This window comes from Vanessa cardui, chromosome 8, assembly GCF_905220365.1.
Source record: "Vanessa cardui chromosome 8, ilVanCard2.1, whole genome shotgun sequence".
Lineage (NCBI taxonomy): Eukaryota > Metazoa > Arthropoda > Insecta > Lepidoptera > Nymphalidae > Vanessa > Vanessa cardui.
The window spans coordinates 6,400,163-6,421,178 of NC_061130.1; the positions used below are offsets into that span (position 1 = coordinate 6,400,163).

At 32.4% G+C, this 21,016-nt stretch overlaps 1 protein-coding gene across 6 annotated transcripts in view; it reads left to right on the forward strand.

Annotated features, from left to right (window-relative positions):
* Positions 1-2,098: 2,098 nt before the first annotated feature.
* LOC124531669 (protein turtle) overlaps positions 2,099-21,016 on the forward strand; it is a 65,995-nt gene continuing 47,077 nt past the window's right edge. For 3 of the 6 annotated variants that reach the window (XM_047106152.1, XM_047106158.1, XM_047106156.1), the window contains exon 1: positions 2,099-2,429. The gene's annotated coding sequence lies outside the window, so the exon portion shown is untranslated. The remainder of the gene's footprint in view (positions 2,430-21,016) is intronic. The other 3 variants (XR_006966601.1, XR_006966602.1, XM_047106159.1) reach the window with 2 other exon arrangements.

Below are 21,016 nucleotides of genomic sequence, written 5' to 3' on the forward strand. Positions count from 1 at the left end.
GCCGACTATAAAGTCTTTGTAGGCTGTTAGGCGGGAAAACTGAGGATCTTTATTCTAATGAGCCGAAAAAAAAGCGTCGGCATAATTAATAAAGAATAAGTACTCCTCAAAGTACAGTACAGTAAACAGTAACAGCATGTAAATTTCCCACTGCTGGGCTGAGGCCTCCTCATCCCGTAAGGAGAAGGTTTGAAACGTATTCCACAATGGTGATCCAAAGCCGGTCGGTGGAATTCATATGTCGCAGAATTTCTATGAAATTAGGGACATGCAGGTTTCCTCACGAGGTTTTCCTTCACCGCCGAGCACGAGATGAACTATAAACACTAAGCACATAGCTTACTTGGGTTGAACCCGAAAGTATCGGTTAATAATAGTTGTATTATACATATTTATTTACGTAATGAAATAATTATACAACTTAATAAATTCTTGTTTAGAAAACTTCTGATTTTATTTATCTACTAATTATCCGCAACCATGCGAAGACGAAGCTGGACACTATTTGAAAAAAAAGTCAAATGATATTGTACATAACAAAGTTAACAATGACTTTCGTGTATGCACTTTGTAGGTTTTAATAGTTTGAAAAAATATGGTTGTTGGTAATTGGTATCTTTCAAATTTTAAAGTAAAATTTAAATAAATTCAAATAATAATCATATAGCCAATAATAATTTGTATAAAATAAATGAACCAATTTTTCGGTAATGGAAATGAAATAATTCATGTTGAAAGTGTTGTAAATGTAAGTTGTGTCAATTCTAAAATTAATAATTTAAAAAATGTATTTTTCAATGATATTTTATTAAAGGTAGAAAAATTACAACTTTAAAAAGATCAAGACTAGTCTGTACTCATTTTTCGGGTATCATAAATGAAACTGTTAACCTATAGCTTGAAATACAGACAAATCAATTCGTTAATTATTATAACTATTAACTGACTCTTATGTATGTAACGTAGGTATGTTTCTTAATATTTGTAGTAGCGTCAATGGCTTTGGTTTTTCACGACTTTCTCGGCCACAATATTTTTCCTCCATAGTTTTTTCTGAAAGTTTACTTGCAAAAAAAATACTTCAGTTAGAATTTGCGTGGGCGTCAATTATTAAATATAGTGCTTTATTCTTAAACCTCAAAAAATACATATTTTTATTAGGAAAATTTGAACTGTGAGACCTTCAAAGTAGTTTCATTATCGCTTATGAAACGAATAGAAATGCTAGTTAAATAATATCTTACGAATGGCGGTAGTGGTGAGCTACTGGTTCAATGGCTCTGTTAACAAAACGTTACATTATAGATCTTAGTTTCGCACGTGACATTGTCGTAATAATCTGAGCCTTCTCGGCACAAATAAAAGCCACACAAAAAACAATCTTAGTTTTCATGATTGGGGATGCGTTGATAGTGTGGTATCCAGTCATTATATGCTGGTCCTTGGGCCTGCATTTTTATAACAAATTAAAAAATTAGAGTGAATCCTTAAAAACAATAAAATTATGTCATGGACATAAAATATTGTATTTATGATACATTAGAAGTATAATGTGATACCTCTATGTGTCGCATCGTTTGGTCTTCATGCTATCGGGGTGGCAAGGTAAGGTCCACACCCATACTCAATCAAATATTTGTGTAGATCCAAGTAGGTCAAACTTGTAGCAACCCGTATACCTACTTATTTCGTGTTTTTTACCTACACATAAGTACAGAATACAATACTCATTAAAAAGAAATAAAAATGACTGAAGACTAAATACTTAATATCAATTAATAATGCAGATTTGGCAATATAGCTCATAAGGCCATTTTTGCTAAACTAAGTGTAATAACGTGGTACAATACTATGTTTCTTCAATTATACACTTAAACCTACTCCACTTTTTGCTGTTTTGGGCTATATGTATACATACATATGTAATGCTTCAGTGTATTTGCATTCATTAAAATTGTAGGAGCTTGTTACATGATAAATTCATATCGAGTGTATGTGTAAATGAGGCTGTGGGTCGGCTTTCCCGAGTGGTAGTGCGAGATCCGTCGCGCATGCGCGGGCGGCGCGGGAGGTCGCTGGCGTCGACGGTCGAAGTCGCGACTCGCGCCAGTCCAGTGCGCGTCGTCGTACTCGATCTACCTGTTAAAAGTCATCTAATGTCTTGATGTGATAAATGAACGATCCCATTAAAACACATCGCGCAGCCATGATTACCAAAACTTCGTTATAATCACGGTGTTTCAATAGTAGTTTAAGTGATGACTTCGAGTAAACGTGAATGAATTACACGCGGTTAAACAACCGGTTGAAATAGGGAGGCTGCGTCTGCCCCGCGCCCGGCTGTAGTGGAATGCGGCAATTTTAACTACTGCGGACCTCGGGGCCCATATAAGCACTGGGATTGATCGACTATTTCATACAAAAATAAGGTAAGTGGATAATGAGAAACCTAACATTTTAAATTTTAAAATAATTCTTCAACCGCTGCGGATGTTACATCAGTATGAGAGCATGTTTTTTTATTTTACAATACACCAACATTTTCTGTAAATAAGATATAAATGACTTTTAGGATAAAAATATATTTGAATCGTTGACTAAGATCATGTAAATATACCGTTGAAAGTTCAACCGCTAGATAAGTACCTGTGTGAGGCTGTGTGACGAAGTTGCGCGTTAATTTTTAATTAATCAAAATACATAATTTGATGCGTATTAGGTATATTTCTTTTCTATAAAAGATACCAGATTTAATATTTATGACAATGTCAGATTTTTAAGGTGTTATTATTAACATCCAAGTTTTACGAGTGCAAATAGATTACTTTTATTGTGTTACGTATAAAAATTATTACCAGTATTACAAAATAATATAATTTATAATATGGAATCGTGTTACTTTATTAACAAATAATTCATAAAATTCATTTCAAAATGTGCATTGTAGTTTTTATTTGTAGATCGTAATTTTCCCACGCTCATTGTATTTGAAACTGTTCTTATTATGTCACACTTCGATGGTTCGCAGGAGAGTGAAATCGATTTAAAAAATATCATGTTAGGTAATTCAATAAAACTTCAGTTTTTTTTTAAGATTTAAAGCTATAATTGCAACAGAATCGTATTATTTAGCGGAGCTTGTTCCTAGCTTTTTGGTATCTATTTCGCATAAGATAGGTTTCGCCTTTTCCGTACAGTACGTTACGTTTGTTTCACGCTGAAAAAATGTCCTTAGTTTTTTATTATAACTTCATATACTCAATAAGTTTACTGAAACATATAATTTTACGAACGTAATACGTTTTCTTATGAAGACTAATTATTATGTATTAAGTTCACGCTTTTAAATATTAATATACGAACTAATTAAATTTTGTTAATGTCTATTTTAATAAATCTTTAATTTATTTTTCAGAAGTAGGTAATATATCAAAATTATTCAGTAGACAGTAGTACTATAACAACACGCTACAGGATTGTACCACTCCAAAGAAGCTTTTCAAATATAACTTAGGACAATTATCTGACGATCAATTTAAAATTGTACCACACAAAAAAAAAAAATATTTTAGCAAAATATTTCACCTAATTAAAATTTTGGCTAAGAAAATTTTGAGCCAAATAAAGAAATACCTGATAACACTTATGCATTTTACTTTGCTAATGCAAATAAGGGAAAGAAAAATATATTTATATATAGATCTTATTAAATGATATATGTTAGTTGTAAAGAAATGTGAGATGGTACCAAATAAATATCTATTACGGGGAAAAAAAATCGTCTAAGCATGGAAACTTTTTTAAATGAGGAAATTCAGAATGTGTAACAGACTTATCGTTTTGTCTTCAAGTTGATTTTCGAAAGACTTAACCATGACTGATCTCAAAATAATTTAAATAAAGTAATGGTATACTTTTAAGTATTCGAAAAAATAGTTTATTGTATTTTAATAATAAACTTATTCAGGTGACATCGTCAAAGGTAACCTCGTTGCTCTACTACGATTTCTGTCAAGAGTCCGAGTTATGAAGTAGACATTGTTAAAGACATTGTCCTGGGCACACTCTCTCTCCAGACTTATCAGACTGCCTGCCTAAGTGATAATTAGAGTGAGGGAATAGATAGTGTGACTGTTCTTGTGCACGTCCACAAGTATTGTATGTTAAAATATCTTCTGCGGTTTTAAAAAGTTTTTCGCAGCGTAAATTTTATATATTTTTGCAGGTTAAATCCATGTGACAAAAATATTCTAGAAATAACGAAGTTAGTTTTAATTTTAGGATATTCATTGACATAGTTTATCATGGTTATAACTACCTACTAGATTTGCCTAAATAACTTACTACCACATCTTACCTGTATCTAATATTAAGATCAAGTAGGTAAATGGGCGAAGAATAGCGGTTTTTTAGAGAAGTATATAGATTCTGATAAGGATAAATTTAAAAACCTTATCTATATTCAAAGTGTTTAGGCCGTTTCTGTATATGATATACTTACATATTTCTAATATATTAATAATTATGCCTTTAATTTAATAATATTTGAAAGAAAATACAAATGATGTGGAATTGTATTGAATTTTCAGTAACACCAAAATACTGACGATAAATGAAGGGCGAACAGTGGGTACTGTTAAGTAAGATTAGGTTTCTTAGACTCTTAGTGAGACTTATCTTGATAACACATTATTGTGTAATTACGACACAAACTACTCAATTATTGTCTATGGACAATTTATTGTAATCTTAGATATAAGACTGGGGCGTACTGAGTAATCACTATGATTTCCTCTTGACCGATTTTAGCCACGGTGGTCACGGATCAGAAATCAGTAAACTCCACCGGACATTTATTATAGTTCAAGCACAAAACAGGTGCGCTCCCTATTGAATTACTCTTATACTCCAATGGAAACAGTTCAAGTGCGTGACTCCCATCTTCAAGTGCTATCTGAGGTACGGGAATGTAAACTGTACCAAATTCAGACTCCGGCTGTACAGTGGTAACCCAGTGGTTAAAACATATGAATTGTAACCTTTGCGTATTAAATCTGGAATTGAATTAAGTGATATAATTTAATTCTTTGTTTTTAAATTTCGTCTACGGAGAAAATTTCATTAGAGAAGAGTGGCGGAATAAACTCTAAACGGGACGAAGATAAGTCCGCAAGAGAGGAGACATTAGCCCAGCCGTAGGTCATTACAGGCTGTAACTACACTAATTTATAATAAAATCACATATTGGCAACTGAATAGAAGCGTCTTAAGACTTAGATAATTAAATTTTAATCTGTATTACATTAAGAACTCATTATTTCAATTGTTCACTTCCTGTTATACTTTAACCGAGTTATATCTGCGACTATGATCATTTAGAATTTGTCTGTTACCTTGGAAACCATTTATTTACAAATGAAAAAAGAACCCATTTTGTTAAATCATAATCCAAGATAGTAACAACGATTTTAATTAAAATTAATTTAGATAAATAGTTTTCGCTTGTTACGTACATAGATAGTCACGAACACATCTAGGTATTATAGAGAATTATGTAACTGTTTGTATGTATGTTTGTATTCCTAATATAATATTCTTAATTTACTATTTTTAACGACTTCAATTAAAAATATATTTCAGAGTTTATTACTTAAACAATGCCGTGTCTTCGTCTTTCAAATGTCAGATCAATAAATTACTGAAAGAGAAAAAGCACTTATACCTAAACATACGCTTAACAATTTTTATTTCCAGAACCAGAGAGTAGCATTATCATTGTTACCATACTTTTATTATACATACTTACTGTTGCTTCATATTAAACCCTGCCCAAATAATCCCTGGATGTTCTCGTAATGCGGACGGATCGCAAAAACGAGCTGAAGAAAGATCGAACAAATTACTTTTCTTTGTTTACGTATGTAAGTATGTAACAGGCTGTATATGCATGTCGGAGGACTTACATCGTAGTATACATCGCGAGCGCTTGAGCGTGGAGCAATTCCCATTATTACTGCACTATACGGTGCTTTAGTTGTTTGGAATAAAATTGTATAGCGCATTTGAGTGGCTTTAGGTACATTACTGTTGTCAAGAACTTTGTTATACCTGTTCTGAGCTCCCTTTGAAAATTAAAATTACTTTTCTTGAAATTATTTTATGTGCTTTGCACTGACACTTTAACGTAACTAATTGGACAATACAAAATTATTGAGAGACTAAATTTAATTTTCATAGGAAATAATATAATGAACTACCGACATGCAATTCCTAGTATTTAATTAATTATTTGTATAATTAATTTAAAACTAATAACTTTATGTACGAAAATTGTAACCAGAAAATAATTTACGAAGTTATATCTGCCAGTAAAAATGATACTTTATTTTTTACTATTATACGAAATAAAACACGATGACGTAGAAACTAGTTTAACATTTTTTATTTGTTGATCACGAATAGAATTTCGGTTTCATAACAGGAACTCTTAAGCGGTTTACTTTACAAAGTACCCGGCTTTTGAATACGTTAACGGTAATTCAATTCAAAGAGTCGAATTTTCATTAATATGTATATTTTCACATAGACCATAGGAATTGTATTAACAAAAAACTAACAAGTTTACTTTATAGCGTAGTTTCATGACTAACAACTAATATAGTTGTTAGTCATGAAACTACTAACTTTATTACTATATTTAACACTTATGCGATGAACTAAATAAAATTGGTGTTTTATAAAAAAAGTAGATAATGTTTTTTCATTTATAGCAACACCATTATCTAGTGTTGTAATCAATTGAAACCGTATTTTATTTATTTATTAATGTTCAATAAGGCCTCATCGAGAAAAATTGTAAGAAGTTTAGAACGATCTTTCGCTTGTAAATCTAAAATTTCCTTCGCAATATTTAATTAACTTGGTATATTAAGGCTGTTACTATATATAATGTGTTTTAATTCACTTCCCATTAAGATGTAATCAAATAAAAAAATGACCGTAAAAATATTTGTTGTTTATTTAATTGATCTGAATTTTATATTTTAAAAGCCCACCTTTATATATAAGGCCGAATAAAATGTTCCCCTGCACATGATAACCTGCCTCATATGTTTGTGGAATACGTTCTAAATCTTATCAACGAAAAAATGGAAACAGTGGGATATATGTACATCAATTGTTAGTTTATTTTCTGTATGATACATTATCATACAGTAAATAAACTATTTATGATTGGTTAATACTAAATATGTCATTTATATAATCACTTGGTGGTAGGGTGTCTGGGTAGGTACCACCTACTTACTACCGCTGAACAACAGTACTCAGTATTATTGTGTTCCGGTTTGAAGGGTGAGTGAGCCAGTCTAACTACAGGCAAAAAGGGCAGAGCATCTTCCCAAGGTTGGCGCATTGACGATGTACGGAATAGTTAATATTTCTTTCAGCGTCATTGTCTATGGGTGATGGCGAACACTCAACATATGCTCGAACGCCAACCTATTCCATAAAAAAATGTCTGTTATATAACGTACGCTGTAAAATAGACTTCTTATTATATTATACTTCTAGACGTAGTATTGTTTAATATCAAATATAGTCTTTTAGAATCAAATACTGAACATTGTTATAGTGACATGAATACAAAGAGCAAACTAAAACATTTTGAAACGTAGGAAAGTCAAGTAAAATGAGAAACTCGTTACGATACGCTATTGCAGTTTTTGTTTCAAAGTTCTCACGTTGTAACGTGTAATAATGATTCATTTGTATGTGCGGTAGCTGGAATACATTAACCCTTAAATTATAAAATGCTTATCTTTTAATGGCTATACATTATCTTACATATATTTATGTACCTTTATCATTTCACTTAACTAATAGCATATTTCAAAACGGGTGTATTCCTAATACATACTAAGTGTAAGACATAATTTATTTGTATTGTTACCAGTTCAAATAAACAATAAAAAACACTGTTTCCAAATTTATAATTTGGTTAATAAAAGCAAGTGTAAGTTATCAATATTATCATATAGTTTTTGCCACGGACTTTCACATAAAGTAACATAAAAAACATTCATCAGGAAATTTATTTGTAATGCGTAAAGAAAGCAAAAATGTTTACGTTAATAAAAAAAACATAGCGTCACATCTTTGCAAGCTATCTGAAGGCTGCTCACAAACTCATTTGTGTAAAAGATGGCAGGGATGTAGGGTGTAGACGTTGCGTGGAACAAGAGGTGCCATTTGTAGGCGTCAAGTGTTTTCAGAAGAGTACCGGTGCGGCATCACTAATGAGCAGGGAATCGGTGAAAGCAGGGAATCTGCTTAAACCACACGCTGCAAACTCTGTTTATATCATACACTTTCCTACGCATTGTGATTCGACTAGCAAAAAGTGCGCTAAATCACACGAGAAATCTTCCGCAATACTCTTGTATTGTCTGTTCGCTTGTTTGATTTGTAAAATAAAAATATACTCTCTTGATATATGTATTTATCAGATGTTATTTTAGACTTTTTGTTTTAAAAATTACTTAATTATATTTGATACGAGCGGCCGCCCGCGACTTCGCTCGCGTATTAGTATATAAAAGATAAAATATAAAAGATAGAGATATGGTATCGCGGACTTTTTTGTAGAAACAATTAAGACGAACCAGGTAGCTATACATTGTTTTTAATTTTAAGCAACTGTTTAGGCAGCGCATGCAAATAATTCTGTTTTATGAGATATTTTTTTCCGACTTGCTAGACAAATGCTATGAAATTTGAAGTATTATTACTTCTTGAAGCAAATAAAGATCTAGCATAGTAGTAGTAAGGGATAATTCTTTAAAGTTATGTTTCATTAAAATTTAATTATTTTCCACACATTATAACGATAGGTTAAATATATTCGTCGGCTCACGTAAATATTTTGAAATAAAAAAGCCTTAATAATAAAAACAAGATTTCGAAACGAATCAATACATTTTTGAAATAACAGGTAGTGTAATATGCATACATTGTATTGATCTATATTTATAATAAAATGAATGTATATTTTTCCTCTTCGCATTTGTTAACCATTGATCCGACTGTTATGTAACTTTGGTGAGTGGTTTTGCGTATGCCTGGGAAGTTCTTGTTCTGGTCCAAATACAAAACAAGATTTTTTTCTTGGATGTGTTTGACCTTAGATATAATAGTTTTATATGTAGACCCTTATGAAACCTGCACGAATTGGGACAGACTAGCATATAAGTCCAAAATGATATACAAGCAATAAATCAAATACACCGGTATCATAATTTAAAAACAAATCGTAATGTTATGTAATAAACGTATTGTATTTGAATTTGTATTTGACGTTGAATTCGTTACATCATTGCAGTTGACGCCTGACGGATGTTAAATGTTCGCGGCGATGAGAACTGGGCAAGCCGGTTCGACGCCGGGCCGAGCATCGATGTGTGTGTCTTCCCAAATATGATAAACGAGTATGACGAGTGCTATCCGTAATTGTGGCCTTAACATTTTCAAGGATATATTTATTTTTTAAGCGTCGAAAGGTAGCAAATTATCACGAAAATAACAACAAGACATTTCGTTTAGATCAATGATGTTGTAGTAAACAGATATGTTATTAACGCGCAAAAAGTGAAGACTAGAAAACGTCCTAATTGGGACGTTTGCCTTAAGTTGTTTTACGTAGTAATACGTTATAATACATCATAATTACGTAGTAATACGTTTTTTCGTAATTAAAACATCTAGTTATCCCTTTTACTTATTGTTTATATCAAGCTATCCTTTTTACTTTTAACGAAATGTAAAAATAAAATAAACGGTCACCGGCGCGGCACACTTTTTTCTGTTGTTTAGTATGGATATAACATATCTGTTTATTAGAATGTCATTGGTTTAGATGTTTATTTTACGACGAACTAGATGAACAAATTATTATTGGTAGAATCTGTCGTACGGTTATTGATTGGAACACTTTATTAAAATAACGTATAAATCAAGAATAATAGTAGTTTGACCAAAACAATTTTTATGCTTGCCAAAAATGAATGTAAGGTACCTAACAATGTTATCCTGTACCCTCATAAGTCTGGTATGGTTTCAGATTTCCCTATCCTGTGTCCCAATTAAAAAAATATTGTGAAATAATACCTTTTAAAATTTGGCGGTAATTTTGAACGGACTGCAGTATTTACTATACCCATTAGATCGTATAGCAGCAAATCGTATACAAGCACCGAAACTGTGTACAAAATTTCAGCTCAATCGGTGGAGTGGAAATGGTTTAAAATTCAGTTGCGATATTTGACCTACAAACACTACAGGTATTGTTAAATAAAAGCTTGTAAATAAACACTGTACATAAAATACAATTGTCGAATAAATCTGGAGCATAAAACGTTTTTCCATACACTAATGTTTTTAGAGGATACGTACCCATAAATACAATTTTTTTAAAATTAAAATCATGCTTAATACTTAACGCAAGGTTTGTAGCTTTTAATATAATATATTATATTATGAATGTTATATTATATATATATATATATATATATATTTGTCTGTTGACACGAGTGTAATTGTTATCACTAAGATCAATAGTTAACTGGGCTTAAAACCTTTTGCAATGGCTTTATCTAAGATTTAGGTAAATGCTTATTCATTTGGTTTATTTAAGTCCCAAATAACAGGTATAAAAGGTAGGTATAATTTTATATTTATGTATAAATTAAAAAAGTAAATGTGTGTTGGCTACCCTTGTCAAATATTTAAAACACATCTTACGTTTTCAATGTGTTTACAATAATTGAATAATGTTGGCACAGACTGTCTAAGCATTTAAGCCGGAACACAGCAATACAGATAATAAATACCAAAAACTACCGGTCGGTGGTACCAGCCCAAACTGACAACAAACACTACATTTTGTATTTGCTTTATTTAATTCAAGTGAGTGATAAATGAATGAATATTTTCACTCAACGCTCGAAAAACAATATTTATTTTCTATTTAACGTTTTTTTTATTTTTGCAAACTTCACTTAAAATCTAATAAAATTTTCATCAGTTACGCAACTAGTTGGAAGGAGACAAGCCATCAAATATTATTTTAAAATTTTTAATAATAAGTTAAAAAATTGTTACTACGAAATTTGAATATGTTTATGTTATATAAATGATATATTCATATGGATCTATATTTTACAGTTTGCAAATCTAAACATTACTACATTACATATATATATATATATATAAATAAATACACGAGATCAAAGAAATATCCTTTCAAAGGAAAAAATTAAAATAAAGATTTACTTAAGAAAATTCTGTTACCATAAATATCAATAAGGTAACTAATTTTACTTACCGCTAGCTAAGTGATTATAATAATGATTGAAAAATGAGCCTTTATGAAAACTGTATGGTACTATCGGTACTTGCCTTTGACCATCTAATTTAGCTGTTACCGTAGTAAATACCTACTGTAAATACCTACGCGTGATCGAATACTCCCAATATTTACTCAGTTCACTCGACTCTCGAGTCCTGACTCCTGCGGCATGTCCGAGCTGTGACGCAACAAACAGAAGTAATCTCTTGAGAATACTCCTCGAACAGAACACGAACATTTCAATTACAATGCGGTTCCAGTTCATTATTGTAAATAGTAATGAAATTATTACATATTTATTGTTATATAGATTACCTTACGTATATAAGTAAATATATTATGTATTATCTACTTGATTAATATAAAACACGATTTTCCGGACGGATATAGGCTATTTCCGTCCTGAAATGTGAAAGTTCAAAAGTTATTATAATGTATACTATTGAGATACTACTGTCAACGCAGTCAGGGGAAGATTGAAGGTCCGGACGCTTTATAGGTTAAATATTTTTATATAACATTTATAATCTTGTAAAGTCTACATCTATCTTTAATAACCCTTGGGGTCGTCGGGTGGGTATTAGCACTTGTCCTATCGCAACATCAATTAAATACTGTATGAAGGGTGGGTAAGCCAGTGTAACAAATTAAACGCAGTTTATTGGTTTATCTATAGTAAATTAAAATTCAAAACGACATGACATCAGTTTTTATCAAAATAAAGACATTCTTTTAAAACATTTCTTAAGAAAATAGCTGTTTTATTTAAAATTAGAAGTAGGTATAGTCTATTAAGTTGTAATCATCAATTGGACGCTATACATAGCATTTGCTCGCGATAGTTTAACGGCGTACAAACGCCTAGAAAGTTATAATCCTGACCTAAATTTAACACTCGGAGAAAACAAAAAACGTTATAAATAATTTATTAGTGTACATTATTTATTCAGTTTTTTTTTTATTTTTTAGTTTTTTTTTTGTAAAAAATATTGACTTAGTTAAATATCTACGTATAAAAATAAGAAATGACCATTAAATTGCAGGGGCTAGGCGGCGGTGGTGGTAAAGGCCGATGTGTTTAATGAGAAAAGCCCGAAATGTTTTACATAATTTTTAATTAAAATCGGCATGGTCCTTGGTTCGGTTCCCGGCTGAGTCGATGTAGATTATCATTAGTTTTCTATGTTGTCTTGTGTCTAGGTGTTTGTGGTACCGTCGTTACTTCTGATTTTCCATAACACAAGTGTTTTAGCTACTTACATTGAGATCAGAATAATGTACGCGATGTTGTCTCATATTTATTTATTTATATTTCTTTGTTTAAACTTTTTCACAGTGCGCTAGGTAACACCAAAACGAATGACGAATAACTAATTAGTTTAATTTTAAGCATAAGTATCGAAAATGTAGATAACCCAACATACCCATACTTAGTGGTAGAGCTTTGTAAAGTGATATAATACCCACCCCGTGTTTATGTAACAAGATAAAAAAAATTTAGCACTACAGGGAATATATTTACAGGTTGTACTTATATCAGCAATATCGCTATAAATTAATGTAAAGTAATAAATATTATTTTGCTAAATAGATTCAAAGATAATATGATTTCCGGCTTCATTTTTTTTATTAAAAAATAATTTTGAGTGAGATTCCACCGGTCTCGCTGTTGAATTTAATTTGTGATTGTGTGCGAACGTAACGTCAACTCACTTTAGTCACACTGTCGCAGCTACAGTAAATTAATAAAAGTCGTAAATGCGATTTCTTATTTCTAATCCATCGGAATTGCGAAGCGATCGGCGATGGCTTAAGCATTCTTTTTTTTTAAGACGGACGTCTGTTATCTCCGTAATACTTGGATGTTTCAAATTATAATTTAATGATAGTGTTCTTTTACAACTGGTACAAAAGCCGATACAATTTTTATTCTATGCAAGTATAAAAATATTTTATATATAAGTAGTTATATTTAATAACGTAATGTACCAATTTTTATCAATGATAATATTTGTTGCAGTAAAAATAAATGGTTGAACCTTAGAGGTATGATTACTTAATTTTAACTGTACATTGTTTAGTTTTAGTAGTATTTGCACTCACCAATATAAGTCACTTATAAACATAGACATAGGCGCCATAATTTTTACCATCGCCATTACCATCGCTAGTGCGCCACTAACTAAAGGAACCAATACGTTACGTCTCATGTGCCTGTAGTTACACTGGCTTACTCACCCTTCAAACTAGATCACAGAATACTAAGTACTCTTACTTGGCGATTGAATATATGATGAGTGAGTGGTACCTACCCAGTCAGGCTTGCATAAAGCCCTATCACCAAGTTGGTTTCGACTTAATATGGATTTGACCTAGAAAGGTTCTTGTAAATAAACGTTTGACTTACTTCAGAGTCCACCTAGTTTTATGTTAAATAAATTATAAATTCATAAGAATTAGAAAACCCTCTCCTCCCTTTCTTCAAATCGATACGTCGACTGCCTTTCCGACTCATCGGGGTTATACTTAAGTATATTTATTATTTTATCCGAAGCTGAGTTACTTACATTTTCTTTAAGTTTATTTACGTTTAGTTTTCTAATAGCTTTCATCCGACAAACATTACGATGAAGTTATAGTGTATTGTATATGTATGTTTATTAACTCTGAGTATGTAGCTACATAACCGCGTTGATAAACTTGTGTTATTATATTTCTTCTAGTATTACAAAACTAACAACTTTGCTATAATTATTACGAGAATTACGCTATATAAAAATCTACAAATATTTATTCGCGTTAGAGTTATTAAGCGTTTTTGTTTTATACACTATGTTGCAAGCTTATTGATACAGTCGTCGTATTATATTTTAAATTTGTGGCATAAAACATTCAAGAAATTTAGTTTATTCGACCGTTTTTTACAGTATAGATGTAATCACTCACGAAGGCGCGCCCCTCCACGCTAAGTTATCAGCGTGCATTAGTATGAGTAACGCATGTGCTTACGAGATGTCAAGTGTGCGTGAGATGATTACGTTTAAATAAAGACTGCAAATAAATACAAATTAGATTAAATTAGTGAATGCACGGCTATAATTTAATAAGGCGGGGCGCACCTTACGCTATCTATAGGACGGTCGTAATTAATAATAGTATTTTTGACGTATGACACTCAACTTTTTTTTTAATTATCTTCGTAGTGCCAACGGCTACAACTTTTTTCGCCATAACACGCACCTGATACTCAATTGCGAACAAGTTATTTTATACTAAAATTGATGTTAGTTTATAATTTATAATATTATTATTTATCTTTATTTATTAATCCGTAAAGTGATATTAAAAACATACATATTTTATATAATTGAGGCAATTGACTTAAATTGCATTCGATTAATCGTAATATGACTATTGAATATGGACAAGGGCGTAGCCAGGATTCTATACAGGGGGGGGCAGATTAGCAAAATCCCATACTACATTGTTTTAATCGTGATTTTTAACATATGAGTATCTAACATTGGTGGTGGAGGTGAGGTAAACATTAAAAACAAATATAACAATAAGAAACAGCTTTATTATTTGAAGAGTAATCTGCGCGGTTCTTCACAAAATTTATTAAAAACTTCTCTTACAATTTCATCTTTTTTTTCTTGGACAATTTTCCGGTGTACGCTTAACATACATAGCCCGTTTAAACGGTTTTCGGTCATTGTAGACCTCAGCCACGTTTTGATACGTCTCAGGGTAGAAAAAGACCTTTCTATATTACTTGTTGTACACGGTTGTGCCAACAAAATAAGTATGGCTTTTTTGGTTGTCGGGAAGAAAGTGTCCGCCTCCTTTAATACATCAATAAAATCTAATTTTTCTAGAGCGTCTTTTTCCATACCTTTATCCTTCCAAAGTTTATACCATAATTCCGCTTCATGCTCAAAAAGAAGAAGATCATAGTACTGGCAGAAATCTTGCGATTTTTCTTTAAAATCAACCAGTGACATATTTAACATTGAACTTGGATGTATCGACATTAAACTAAAAGCTGGTAAATGTTCATTAGAAAAACGCTGGTCGAGTGCGGATATCAAAGAATCTAAATAAGGAATGATAATTGATCGCTTCCAAAAATCGCATGAACTCTCAGCTGGGTGATTGGACCTATGTTGTTGGTGACATACAATACGCGGGATTTGCAAATCACTGCCAATGGCAGTTGCAGTTCTACGTGAAATGTCTAAAATAATCTGACTCTCTTTGTCTGCGTTACCACGATGATCTCTAATAACAGAAATAATTCTCTTGATATGATTCACACACGTGTACATATCGATATTCTTCGATTGTAATGCATTTGCAACAGGTTCCAATATACTTGAATATTTGGCTATCAATGTAACGCATATAATGAATACTGATTTAGTAGCAGCACAGTGTAACTGATAGGCGCTTTTTCTTGCAGCAGCATTTCCTTCTGTAGATATATTTGCAAGTCCATTAATAATTTCTTCAAAATGTTTGTTGAAAATTGCAATACTCTTATATTTTTGCGACCAGCGTGTCTCACATAAAGCCGGAATATTGGGAACATATTTCCTCCTTAAAGAAGATTCTCGGAAAAAGTTAATTATATCTTTTATCGTGCCGATTGTGTTCCGTATTTCTGGCACTTGATTCAAATCATTTATTACTAAATTAAGCCTGTGACTTGCACAATGAAAATATAAGGCTTTTTTATATTTCTCTCTCAGTTTTTTTTGAACGCCCCCAATACTTCCAGCCATTGTAGAACACCCATCGTAACCTTGACCAATGCACCTATCAGGTTCAAGTCCTACGTTTTCTAAAAACTTATCAATTGCTGACGCTATAGTATTAGCATCCATTGCAATCAATTCTACGAATCCTAGAAATTCTTCTCGGATCATATTTTTGCCTTCGTCGTAAAAACGGATTCCAATGGAAAGCTGCTCTCTTCCAGCTATGTCACATGACTCATCTGCCATGACACTATATGCAAAAGCTTTCTTTGCTACCTGTATAATTTCATTCTTTACGACCAAGCCGCACAAATCAATAATTTGGTTTTGAATCTGTGGGGAAGTATACATGGCATTTTTTTTGCCATGTTCTAAGTGCTGTTTTAAATCTTGATCGCCAGATCCAATTTTTAGATTTAAAAGGTCTTCAAAAATACCTTCATGATTCTCTTTACCCCTCAAAGGCAAGTCATGAGTGCCACAAAAAATAACTGTAGATATTATAGATGCCAGTATGTTTTTATTTTTCTCTATTTCTGTCTGATGAGCCGTGTTCATCATTACATCCACAGGCATTTGCTCCGATAAATTTTTTGCATCGTTGACTGCATTTTTATGATATTGTGATGAGAGATGCTTAACGCAGTGTTCATGTATATTTTTAAAACGGCAAAAAGGTCGAATTACAAATGAACCCAAATATCCAGCTACTATTTTTGGAGGAAATAGTACGCAATATAAACACAGCGCACCTTTTAGACGTTTGGAATAAACCAGCCAAGGTGAATAAGTTTGCAACCAACTATGATTAAATTTCCGCTTCAGATTAGCAGTTTCGGCATCTTTAGCAAAGTCGTAATTTCTAGGGGGTACCCAACAACGATTGAGCATATCCAATTTTTGACTTGTGGTCATCAAAGAAGTTCGCCCTACCCATTTGCCTAGATCATTATCACAAACTACTTCATCTTCAGGTATATTTTCTACAATTTCGACTTTAGAAGAACCAGCTTGAGCCAGTGAACTCTGTGATATACTTTCGACCTTCTTTTCTTCATCACTTTCACTACTAGTTTCTTCTTTTTTCCTTTTCAAAGTCTCTGAAACAAAAATCCATATGCTTTTAAATAAAATGGTGATTTTTATACACAACAAGTAGAATTTATTATTAAAACAAAAAAAACAACTGCACACTAAACAGAATATCTCCTAAACCCGTAAGAATTTCAGGATAAAATGTATCCTATGACACTCCCGTGAATAAGACGAATCTAACGACTTACATCAAAATCCATTAAGCCGTTTAGGCTACAGGAGGCCACAAAGAAACAGACATACATTCATACTTACTTTACATACATACATATACTCGAAAACATTACACTCTTTTTTCGGCAGTAGAAGGTTATAATAATATTTCACACCAAGCCTCTAGCTAGTCCTAAACTAAAGCTTGTGCTATGGGTAGGTACTAGACAACGTTATATTTTTTAGATACTTATACACTTTTCTTGTAATTATTATTCATAGAAAACACACAGACAGATCAGTAACAACCATAGAAATAGTATGCAATAGAAAACCAGTAGGTGCGGCAAAAAATGAATGCATTTTGCAAAAATAAATGTAATTTTTCGGGTTACATTTTCTTGTAATACAGACAAATCTTCACATAACACGATATCATTAAAACAGTATACACTTTTATTGCTGTTAATTTTATGATTTGCATGTAATATTAGAAAATGTTGTCTTAGATTTTCGCGATTATTACACATTGAAATAAAACTATTTTTAACGGATTTAAATCGCGTATATTAATTTTTTAACATCCCGACGTTTCGAGCACTTTGCAGTGTTCGTGGTCACGGGTAGACTAAGGTGACATTTGTCTATTTGAAGTACAAAGAAATTATTATTTAAAACTACCGCCAACGATTTCTCAATTGGTATCTTGAGTAACGTTCCGGTTGCACGCAGAAGGCACTAACTGTATCTTTAGGTCTTGCAGTCTGTTGGATTTGGGATTTTAAATTTTTAATAAGTGGATCCCAGGTGTTAGAAAGTCTCCAACCATCTTCTCTATTGAAGTTCGGATGTTTTTGAATTTCAATAGCCTCGCGTATCATTCTAGGAATGAATCTGTGTTCTCTAGCGAGGATCTGTGGTTTATCGAATCGAATAAAATGGTTAGGTTTATCCAGAGCGTGTTCACAGACTGCAGACTTTGAAGATCGCCTATTTTTGACATCTCCTATATGTTCTTTGACCCTAGTACCGATACTCCTCTTTGTTTGGCCTATGTAAGATAAACCACACTCACATTCGAGTTTATATACTCCCGCAGTTTGTAAAGGAATATTACTCTTGATAGGTCTCAAGAATTTTAAAAAAAAAAAAAAAAAATTAATATACGCGATTTAAATCCGTTAAAAATAGTTTTATTTCAATATTAGAAAATATCAGCAATACGAAATCACGCCAGGGCGCTAAAAGTTTATAGCTGTAAACAAAAATGAGCGCGTTTGATATTTTATTTGTCTCTTTTTCTCTTGTATATCGTGCATTTAATAATGACCTCTCGTTTCACACTTTGTATGTCTAATAGCGGTACTAGCGCGCGAATTCTAAGTCTATGGTAACAACACAAACAGACATTTTTATGCACATGCACTAATGCGAGGCGGGAACCCGTGACCCTAGGTACCGAAGTCCGTCGTGCGAATCACTGCATCAATCGAGTCTTCAAATTATCTTTCTAACAAACAAATCTGTTTCTAATAACATTCATAAATTATCCGCATAAAAAATAAAAATCGATGTGCATCGAGTCGATTTTTCGATAATCGCGCATGCGTGTGTGCCATCCAACCTGTCTCTTTCTACCACACAAGCACAATACGCGGACACGAGAGAAAAACAATAGCACGTCACGTTGGGTTGTTTGGCGCGCGCGGCGACTAGCCCGCTCGACTCACGTAATTCCTCAATCTACACTCCCACATCATTATTCTTTGCTGTTATTTAATACATTATAGAAAATTATTTGACTATGTACTTACCTTTAAAAAACTTCCTTATATCCATTTTCAAAACAAGTGAAAAAATTAGAAATTGTCAATTTCGAGAAATTGTCGAGGCATTCAATTGTCAATTGAATGCCTCGCCTCTCGCGGCTCTCGCTCGCTCGACCCGCATCCCGCTCAGGGGGGGGCAGCTGCCCCTCCCTGCCCGTACCTCGCTACGCCCATGAATATGGATATTATAATGAGTTATTATAATTGTACAATAATATATAATATGTAAAATGTTACAGTAAGCTTAGTTTTATAATTATGTCTTATATAAATGTAATTCAATACCAATTACCTGCTTACCTGTACCACATAGTGTCAAATTACGTCACGCACAGATCAAGTTCATGTATTAATGCAGTCATTTGTGTCGTCAGCTTGGGTACTGACCATGTTACCGGAGTGTTCGTCCTTGGTAACTAACTGCTGTTAAATACACGTGAGATTGAAATATAATATCACGATATGCTTCATTAACTTTTAGATATACCTTATTACATTAAGAACTATATGAATTATATTATTCTTATTAATATTAAATAAGATAAGAGTCGAGATGGCCCAGTGGTTAGAACGCGTGCATCTTAACCGATGATTGCGGGTTCAAACCTAGGCTAACACCGCTGGTTCATGTGCTTAATTTGTCTTTATAATTCATCTCGTGCTCGGCGGTGAAAGTTTTCTTTCGTGAGGAAACCTGCATGTGACAAATTTCACATGTGTATTCCACCAAAAAAGCTTCGTTATTATTATTTATGCTCAAGTGCTGAACGCTCGCTAAATTCAAACGTCTTACGAAAACGTTAACCGCTAAGATACAACTCTACGTAGTTGTGTTTCGTTATAGTATTTGACTAAGCCAGTGTAAAATTACAGTGCGCAATGAGCATAACCATGACCCAGTGAATTATTGATAGCTATATAAAAGAATGCAGACCGTTAAACTTATACTAGTGACTAGCACATGAATTCACGTTTATTCAACAGATTTTTACAGTTTCGAAAACTATAACAGGTATTATTTTGATTTAATTTCATTGTAAACTGACAACGTCTGTTCGCACGTTTCACATTTGTTTTTTTTTATATAGTCATAGCGCCGCTCTCTACCCGGCCAGTAACTTATTACCGCTCTCTAAAATTATTTTTTTGTTAAATCGTAACAATTTAGAAAATTGCAATTAAGAATCCTGTTTAATTTTCTTTACCTCTACGGTTGGAACTTTTCAAAATAAAAACCATTACCGATCACTGGGACAAAAACATGGCTTACGATATTAATATATAAAATAAAGAGTACTTAATGATTAATACATTTGTATTACATATAGCGATACAATTCGATAATGAATTATTACTTTAATTATACGTAAGTTTATTTGTATATAAGCATGACATTAGTGATAAGAAATCGAAATGTATTAATTGGCGTGAACAAAACGCGGGTAAGAAATGGTTATATTGAAATAACAGTATTGTCTATCTTTAATTAACAATATACATTTATAAAATGTGATTCATCTCTTTGAAGTATCCAGTGACCGCGGGGCTGACAGTTTTTACTCACAAAGAGTCATCCCCGCTATTAACAATCAGTAAAGAAAACCTAGCAGCGTTCTAGGTTCTTTGTGAGAGATTGGGAGAAAGTTATATCTATATTCCGTTTTATATTATTTATAAGAATATTTACTGTCAAATTCTAAATTCAAAACAAGACCAAATTTATATTTCGAACGATGTATCAAATGCTTTTATCTTGAACGCAACAATACACATAA